General features: G+C 43.7%; 1 long non-coding RNA gene across 1 annotated transcript; it reads left to right on the plus strand.

Annotated features, from left to right (window-relative positions):
- The first annotated feature begins 1419 nt into the window (after positions 1-1419).
- On the plus strand, positions 1420-2318 carry LOC122007495. The gene is made up of 4 exons (XR_006118993.1): positions 1420-1446; positions 1617-1657; positions 1784-1946; positions 2258-2318. It is a non-coding gene; the product is annotated as an uncharacterized LOC122007495 (long non-coding RNA).
- The last annotated feature ends 6161 nt before the right edge of the window (positions 2319-8479 follow it).

Below are 8479 nucleotides of genomic sequence, written 5' to 3' on the forward strand. Positions count from 1 at the left end.
TTAAACTCTGACTCTCCCCTTTTGGTATTTATAAAAAAATATGCATATAAGTATACTAAAAAAACAAGTAAATTTATAAAACAATAAAGTTTTATATATCTATTTCAGGGAAGGGCAAAAAGACTTCAAGAAAATCAAAACAATTTTCAAAGAAATTAAGCAAATTAGGTTTAGAAATATTTTCAAAATATTTTTCAAAACAAAATTTGATAAAGTTAAAAATTGTGAAAAAAAAATATTTGCAAGGGGTTTTCAAAGCAAATTTAAAGCAAGTTTTTGAAGAAGCTTTACAATATATTTAAAGACTTTTGCAAGTTATATTTAAAGTATTTTCAAGACAATAAAGTAATTTTCAAAACATGTTTCAAAACATCTTGAAATAAATTATGGAATAATTTTGGAAGTATTTGCAAAATATGTTTCAATAAAGTTACAACAGAATTTGCAAATCAACAGTCTGAAACAACTTGTAAAAAAATTCTTTGAAAGCAATTTTCAAATAGCCTGCCCCTTAACTTGATACTACTTTAAAAAAATAATTTTCATCTACAATGTATCCTTAAATATCTAATATTTAGTTACTAACTGGCTACTAGAAAATTGCAGCATTTACTTAGTTAATCAAGTTATGTAATTGTATACAACTAGTTATCTACTAAGAAGGACTACTTAACTTGATTACTATATTTTTAGATTTTTACCTAGACTTATGTTAATGTATTGATATAACATCTAAAATCCAAGCAAAAGCCCTACTACATATCTGATATGTGAGATCTCGGAAAAATTTAAATAAATAAGGTTATTTGGGAAATAGCCTTATAGAATTTTTCCGGAATTTTTAGAAATTTTCTGGGAATTTTTCGGAGCTCGTACGGAGGGTTTTGAGGGGATCAACTTTGGGTTCAGATAAAGCCTGTTTAGGATACCCGTTTAAGTGAGGAAATGTGTTAATATATAAATTCATTTCCTTTATTTCTCTTCTCCCCCAAACCCCATCGCCGATCCTTCTCTTTCCCCGATCTCCTCCCCTCTCTGCCCCGACGTGAGCCGACCTCCCCTCTTCTTCTCTGTTCCTCTCTCGCGGATCACTCGAAGCCAAGGCCGAAGGAGACTCATCACAGGAGCTCGACGGTGCCGAGGAGCTGGATCTGATCGGGGGGTTCTGTCCGGCGGATTTGGAGGCCGATCGTCGAAGGCGCTGTGGCTAGGGCACGGTGAGAGACAGATCATGTATCGTCTCCCATCGGTAGACCATTCCTCTTCGCTCCTCATGCTGGACACAGTGTGATTACCCTTTTTGCTGGCCGGATTGGACCAAGCGGCATCACCTAGTAGTGATCTTGGAGGCAGGGCATCGCCGGATTGCGTCTCCTTCCACCATCGGCCACCGAAGCTTAGAGAGGTGCCCTAGTCCGTAATTGTGCCACTCGATCGTCTGCGAGGGTAAGCTAGACTCAACCGAAACCCGTCTTGTCAATTTCCCTCTTGATTCATCATCGGATTCTTGTTGATTCACGGATCAATGCTCTGTTCTGGTTTGGGAAAGGAATCGGATCACGTTCTTGCTGTTCCCTTGATCAAATCTGATCCTCTTCTCTTTGTGGATGATTTAGGTCACGGATTGGGTGACACCTCCTGGATACAATCGGTTGAGGTAAGATTAGGGTGTTGTTTGATCTATGATTTCCATGGTGTAATCTAATATGTGCTATGTGATCTTCAATCTTAATCTGATCAATGAATTCTAGCTTAATTCATTGCTTCATCCGGTTTATTCCAGTGAGGACCTGTTCTGTGGATTGCTCTATGATCCAACAATATATTGTTTCAACAGCAACTCGATTAGAGCAGTGAGGTCCTGTTGTTGTGGTGTTGGGAAGGTGATCGTGAAGTGATTTTAGCAGCAACCTTGATCCAGCAAGCAATAGGGGCTGTGAATCGAGGTATGTGAAGAGATTTTTATACATGTTAGTTGTAGATTTTGTGTTGATTGGAATATCGTGATTAGATTTATTTGCTTAGAGTTAATCTAATGGAACGGATTAGGGTTAGGGTAATTAACCCTAGTCAACCGTTGGATTTATAATCTAATTGATGATTAGGGATTAGGTAACTAACCCTAATCGACCATTAGATTTAAATTGGTAAGTTGTGATTGTGGTGGTTAGGGTTTTGCCCTAATTTAGTGGGGGAAATTTATTTAGCTATTTCATTGGGATTTAGCTAAATAAAATATATATGTTGTTTGACACAGGATTCTGATTCGAGACAGGCGTCTCGACGTTGACTTCGGATTTTGATTGACTGTACCTTCTATTTGAGGCGGGTACCCTTTGACCTATCTTTTGATAATGTCTTATGATATGTGTAGCTTATATATATTTACTAGTGGTAGATAGTAGATCATTTCTTCCCTGGTTTTAGCTAGTTGATACCTATCACATGTTTCATCTGCTAGTTGCTTTATTTCAGGATTGGATATTATATCTCTTGCCATGTGTATATATGACCATAGAGATGCATATCTATAGTGCTCTACTCTACTGGATTAGTTGCTTTACATGTGTGATACATGCTCTTGGATTCATGATACTTACATCATTGTTATATGTGATGTCTTTGGTTTATGCTGTTTATTATCATCGTTATATATGTGTTTGTCTGTTTGGCATCTACACATATGGAGGATATGTTCAGGTATGATATATTGTAGCCGCATGCACCATATCGCATGATTGCATGCTGGGCGATTGACGACTCCATTATTGTTGAGCTCGTCGGCCGGCTACATTGACCTGCGCACCACGTGACCACTGCATGGGTAGTGGCACAGCACATAGGGTGTGTAGGTTGCTCGGTGGTGCTCCGCTGGAGGCTCCACTCATGGGTAGTGTGATAGGCAGCGTGGTAGCACACCGGGGTCCCTCCCCGTCATTGTGTACCGGGAGATGAGAGCATGGCGCTCCCTCCTATAGTGAGGTTGGAGGATAGGTGTACTCCGTGCATCCCGTCCACTCGGTCACGGCAGAGTGCACGGTGTCACAGCCCTACCCACGCGGTCTCACCATTGTGTGTGAGATTCTGACTGGCGTCAGGGGTGACCATGTCATTTGCATCATATGCACAGATTGCATTAATTATGATTGATGCATTTTGGTGATTGCATATGATTGACATGCATACAGGTTATATGCTTTTGCTCTGACTATCTTTATCTGTGTATGTTTACAGTCAGTTGCACAAGCCTCGCAGGTGAGTACAGTTTATTACAGTTATGCATTTTCTTATTATTCTTGCTATAGACTGTACTTTATGCCTATTGCTGGTTACTACAGTTTATTTCAGCTATGCATATCTGTTATTCTGTTAGGAGACTATACCGTAGGTTGTATGGTTAGAGAACTGTACTCTTGATCCCATGGTTTAGGAGACTGTACCTTAGGCTATTACTGGTGGATATATATTGTTGTACATGTCTATTGGTCTACCTGCTGAGTTCTTTGAACTCACCCCGTTGTTACTATTTTTTCAGGTTGAGGCCGTCAGGGGAGATTCCAGTCGCTAGGCCCCTGTGTCGCGAAGATTTCTAGATATCGTTTTCTGTATTTGCTTTTATTCGTATACTTGTGATGTGGGTTGTATTGTGGACTTTATATCGAACATTCGGGTTTGCTACTTTGTTTTCCGCTGCGAATATTTCATTACTCCGTGGATTTCATTTCTTCGTTGTAGTGGAGTAGGATGTGTACGTATATCTTCGTTGATTTCTATATCATCTTTTCATTAAATATAACTGCGTGGATTGTTTACTATTTGTGTGTATTGTTCCGGCCGAGTGTGGCCGAGGTATGGATATATGTATACTGAGATTCATATTGTCCGCCGTACAGGGGAGATGCTGCCGAAATTTCTTCGGACAGGGACTACCTGGGGCGTGACAATTTATTTGGTATCAGAGCATGGGTTACGATGCTCTGTGTTTTCTTTTTATCTGATACCAATTTATTTGATATCAGAGCCAGGCTCACGATACTTGCTCTTCGTTTTAGCTTTTCGAGGTTTATCTGATACCAATTTTTTGGTATCAGAGCAAAGTTTTGCGATACCTACTTGTCGGGTTTCGGATTTACGAGGCTTACTTTCGTGAGCATTTCTCGGTATTTTGGATTTGTATGGATTTTCGTCGATCTTCTCGTTTCGGAATTCTGAGGTATTTTGACGAAGTTCTATTTGGGGCTAAGCATCGACAGGATATCTCCAGACGACAAATAGGTAATTTAGGTAATTTTTCAGTTCTTATAGCTGTAGTGATATCTGGGCAACATTTTCTTTACAGATATGCCACCTACACGTGTACCGGCACCGAGACGTGGGCGGCCACGTAAGAGGCCGTTAGATTCTCCTGAGACAGAGTCTTCAGAGAGGTCTGGTAGGGTTGAGCCTGTCCGTCAGGGACAGACTCCTCAGGTCATTGTGGGTACGGGTGCTTATCAGACCCCGATAGCTCCGACTTCCGAGGTACCTACCTCGACTGTACCACCAGTGGTACCACCGTCGGCATATTCAGCACCTCCCCCAGCGGTAGTACCCGCAGTATACCCGGCAGCCCCTCTAGCCGTGCCTACTACTACGTACTTGAGGTACGAGATGAGGCAGGGATCTGGTGGGACACGTAGTGCTCGATTATAGGAGAGCAGCATATTACTTGGGCGAGATTTAGGGAGACATTCGAGAGTCAGTGTTTTCCCCGGGCATATCAGATGACACGACGGTAGGATTTTCTGAGTCTTCGGCAGAATAATCGCTCAGTGATGGAGTATAATGTCGAATTTAATCGGTTGGCCAGATTCTGTCCTGAGTTAGTTGTCGAGGATAGATCTCGTATGCTTCAGTTTGTCCAGGGACTAGACGGGCATCTTCAGGTGAAGATTGTCGGTTTTGGTAGTTCATCATACATAGAGGCACTGGTAGAACTCTTATGATTGAGTTAGCTCATCAGAGAGTAAATGCGGACAAGAAAAGGAAGCAGACTGATCGGACTTCCGGACAAATCCAGCAGCCACAGATTTCGGGACAACAGCAGAGCAGTCGCACTCAGATAGGTCAGGGTACTTCTGGGTCAACTGGACGACCCCGGAAGTCAGGACGATCTTCATCTGGACGTTCCCGGTCTTCTAAGCAGAACCGGAAACAACCCACCGGTGACACTGCACCCGATGCGGATCCCGAGATCACATCACCTGTGCATGCACCTTGGGACAGTCAGTTTGCTATTATTATAAACTGCCTGAGCACTTGAGCCGAGACTGTTCGCTGAAGGCTCAGCATGTAGCTTCCGGGATTGCAGTTTGGTCAGTCCGGGACTCAGCGAGGCGGGTCGAAAGCCCAATCTTCGCATCGTCAGCAGAGGACAACTCCCCCTGCAGCAGTTGCATATAGCATGCACGGGCAGGAGCATTCCGGTGTCCTTGTGGAGAACCCCACGGTATTCCACCTTAGTGTTCTCCAGTATTATTCGTCAAGAAGAAGGATGGTACTCTGAGGTTGTGCATCGATTACAGGCAACTGAATGCAGTGACTATCAGAAATAAGTACCCCTTGCCCCGGATTGAGGATTTATTTGATCAGCTCAGAGATACATCAGTGTATTCTAAGATTGATCTGCGGTCTGGATATCATTAGCTGAGAGTTAGAGATTCTGATATTCAGAAGACAGCATTTCGCACCAGATACGGACATTACGAGTTTTGGTAATGCCATTTGGGCTTACCAATGCTCCAGCAGTATTTATGGATCTGATGAACCGTATCTTTCTGGAGTACCTAGATCAGTTTGTTATTGTGTTTATCGATGATATATTGATCTATTCGCGTTCCGAGGAGGAGCATGCGCAGCATCTTCGCATAGTCTTGGAGACTCTTCGACGACATCATCTGTATGTGAAGTTCAGCAAGTGTGCATTTTGGCTTCCCTCAGTTGGTTTTCTAGGACACGTGGTGTCTAGCCGAGGTATTTCTGTAGATCCTCAGAAGATCGAGGCTATCACTAGCTGGCAGTCCAGGAGATTCGTAGTTTCTTGGGCTTGGCTGGATATTACCGACGATTCGTTGAGGGTTTCTCCAGCATTGCTATGCCATTGACACGTCTGACTAGGAAAGGCGTGAAGTTCACGTGGTCAGAGGCTTGTGAGACCAGCTTCCAGGAGCTGAAGCGGAGATTAGTATCAGCACCAGTTTTGGTTTTACCTTCTGGTGATGACGGATTCGTACTTTACATAGACGCATCTCTTCAGGGCTTGGGCGCTGTTTTGATGCAGCACGGTAGGGTAGTCTCCTATGCTTCTCGTCAGTTGAAGGAGCATGAGAAGAACTACCCAGTACATGATTTAGAGCTAGCCGCTATTATCTTTGCTTTGAAGATTTGGCGACATCATCTTTATGGTATTACTTTTGAGATTCTTACTGATCATAAGAGTCTCAAATATATTTTCACCCAGAAGAAACTCAATCTCCGACAGAGGAGATGGATGGAGTTCCTGAAGGATTATGATTGTACTATTAGCTACCATCCGGGTAAAGCTAATGTGGTTGCTGATGCACTGAGCAGGAAGTCCAGAGGGACTTTAGCTTGTCATCGAGTTACAGTCACGGACTTGATTCAGGGATTCGCCGAGTTGGGCCTTGAGGAGCAGGGACGGACAGAGCAGGGTATTCTTGTTACCATGGTTGCTCAGTCGTCGATCAGGATGAGGATTCGAGAGGCCCAAGCCGGAGATCAGCATTTACAGTTCATTAGCAGCCAGATAGCTTCCGGACATACATGAGATGACGAGGGTATTGTTTATTTCCGAGGCAGATTATGTGTATCTCAGTCTCACCCGGTCATGGAGGAGTTACTTCAGGAGGCTCATCGTTCTAGATTTGCTATCCACCCAGGTGGGACCCGTATGTATCGAGATTTGAGGTGTTCCTATTGGTGGAACGGTATGAAGAAGGACATCGCGGAGTTTGTTGCTAGATGTCTTCCCGCACCAACACCAGAGACCTGCTGGTTTACTTCAGAGGATCCCTATTCCAGAGTGGAAGTGGGAGCATATTACTATGGATTTCTTGGTAGGATTGCCTAGGACTCGACGAGGCCATGATGCGATTTGGGTAATCGTTGACCGATTAACCAAATCCGTACATTTTATAGCGATCCGGAAGACTGATTCTCTGGATCGATTAGCAGAGTTATACTGTCGTGAGATTATTAGATTACATGGTGTTCCGTTGAGCATCATATCAGATAGAGACCCACGGTTCACGTCCCGATTCTGGCAGAGTCTGCAGCAGGCCTTGGGCACACAGCTTCGTTTCAGTACGGCATTCCATCCGCAGACAGATGGGCAGTCAGAGCGGACCATTCAGACTTTGGAGGACTTGCTGAGGTCTTGTGTTATGGACTTCGGAGGCAGTTGGGAGGACCACCTGCCCTTGGTGGAGTTTGCCTACAACAACAGCTATCATTCGGCTATCCAGATGGCACCGTTTGAGGCGTTGTATGGTAGGCCTTGTCGGACACCCATCCTCTGGGAAGAGGTTGGGGAGGCCCAGCTGATAGGACCTCAGAGAGCTCAGCAGGATGCAGTGTTAGTTCGCACTATCAGACGGAGGATGTCAGTGACTCAAGACCGTCAGAAGAGTTATGCTGATCAGAGACGGAGACCCCTGGAGTTCTCCATTGGTGATCATGTATTTCTTAGAGTTTCACCCACAAAAGGGGTGAAGAGATTTGGTCTCCGAGGTAAGCTAGCTCCTCGATATATTGGGCCATTCCAGATCTTAGAGGATTGGAGCAGTAGCTTATCGTCTGGCGCTACCACCATCTCTAGCTGGCATTCACGATGTATTCCACGTATCTATGCTGAGGAGATACGTATCCGATCCGACACATGTTCTGTCAGATGTATCTGTTCCTATTCAGCCTGATGTTACTTACGAGGAGGTTCCGGTGCGGATTCTGGACCATAGAGAGCGTCAGCTGCGGAACAAGACTATCCGACTGGTTAAAGTCGGATGGCAACATCATTCTGACGAGGAGGCTACATTGGAGCTCGAGGATACGATCCGAGCTCGATACCCTCATCTTTTTGCTTGAGGTATGTGGGTTAGAGTTCCTTTCAGCATTTATACTGCATGGTTATATTTCAGTGTTTGATGTTGGTTAAAGCGAAATTTGGGGACCAAATTTTTATTAGTAGGGGAGGATGTGAGATCTCGGAAAAATTTAAATAAATAAGGTTATTTGGGAAATAGCCTTATAGAATTTTTCCGGAATTTTTAGAAATTTTATGGGAATTTTTCGGAGCTCGTACGGAGGGTTTTGAGGGGATCAACTTTGGGTTCGGATAAAGCCTGTTTAGGATACCCGTTTAAGTGAGGAAATGTGTTAATATATAAATTCATTTCCTTTATTTCTCTTCTCCCCCAAACCC

This window comes from Zingiber officinale, chromosome 1A (assembly GCF_018446385.1).
Source record: "Zingiber officinale cultivar Zhangliang chromosome 1A, Zo_v1.1, whole genome shotgun sequence".
NCBI lineage: Eukaryota > Viridiplantae > Streptophyta > Magnoliopsida > Zingiberales > Zingiberaceae > Zingiber > Zingiber officinale.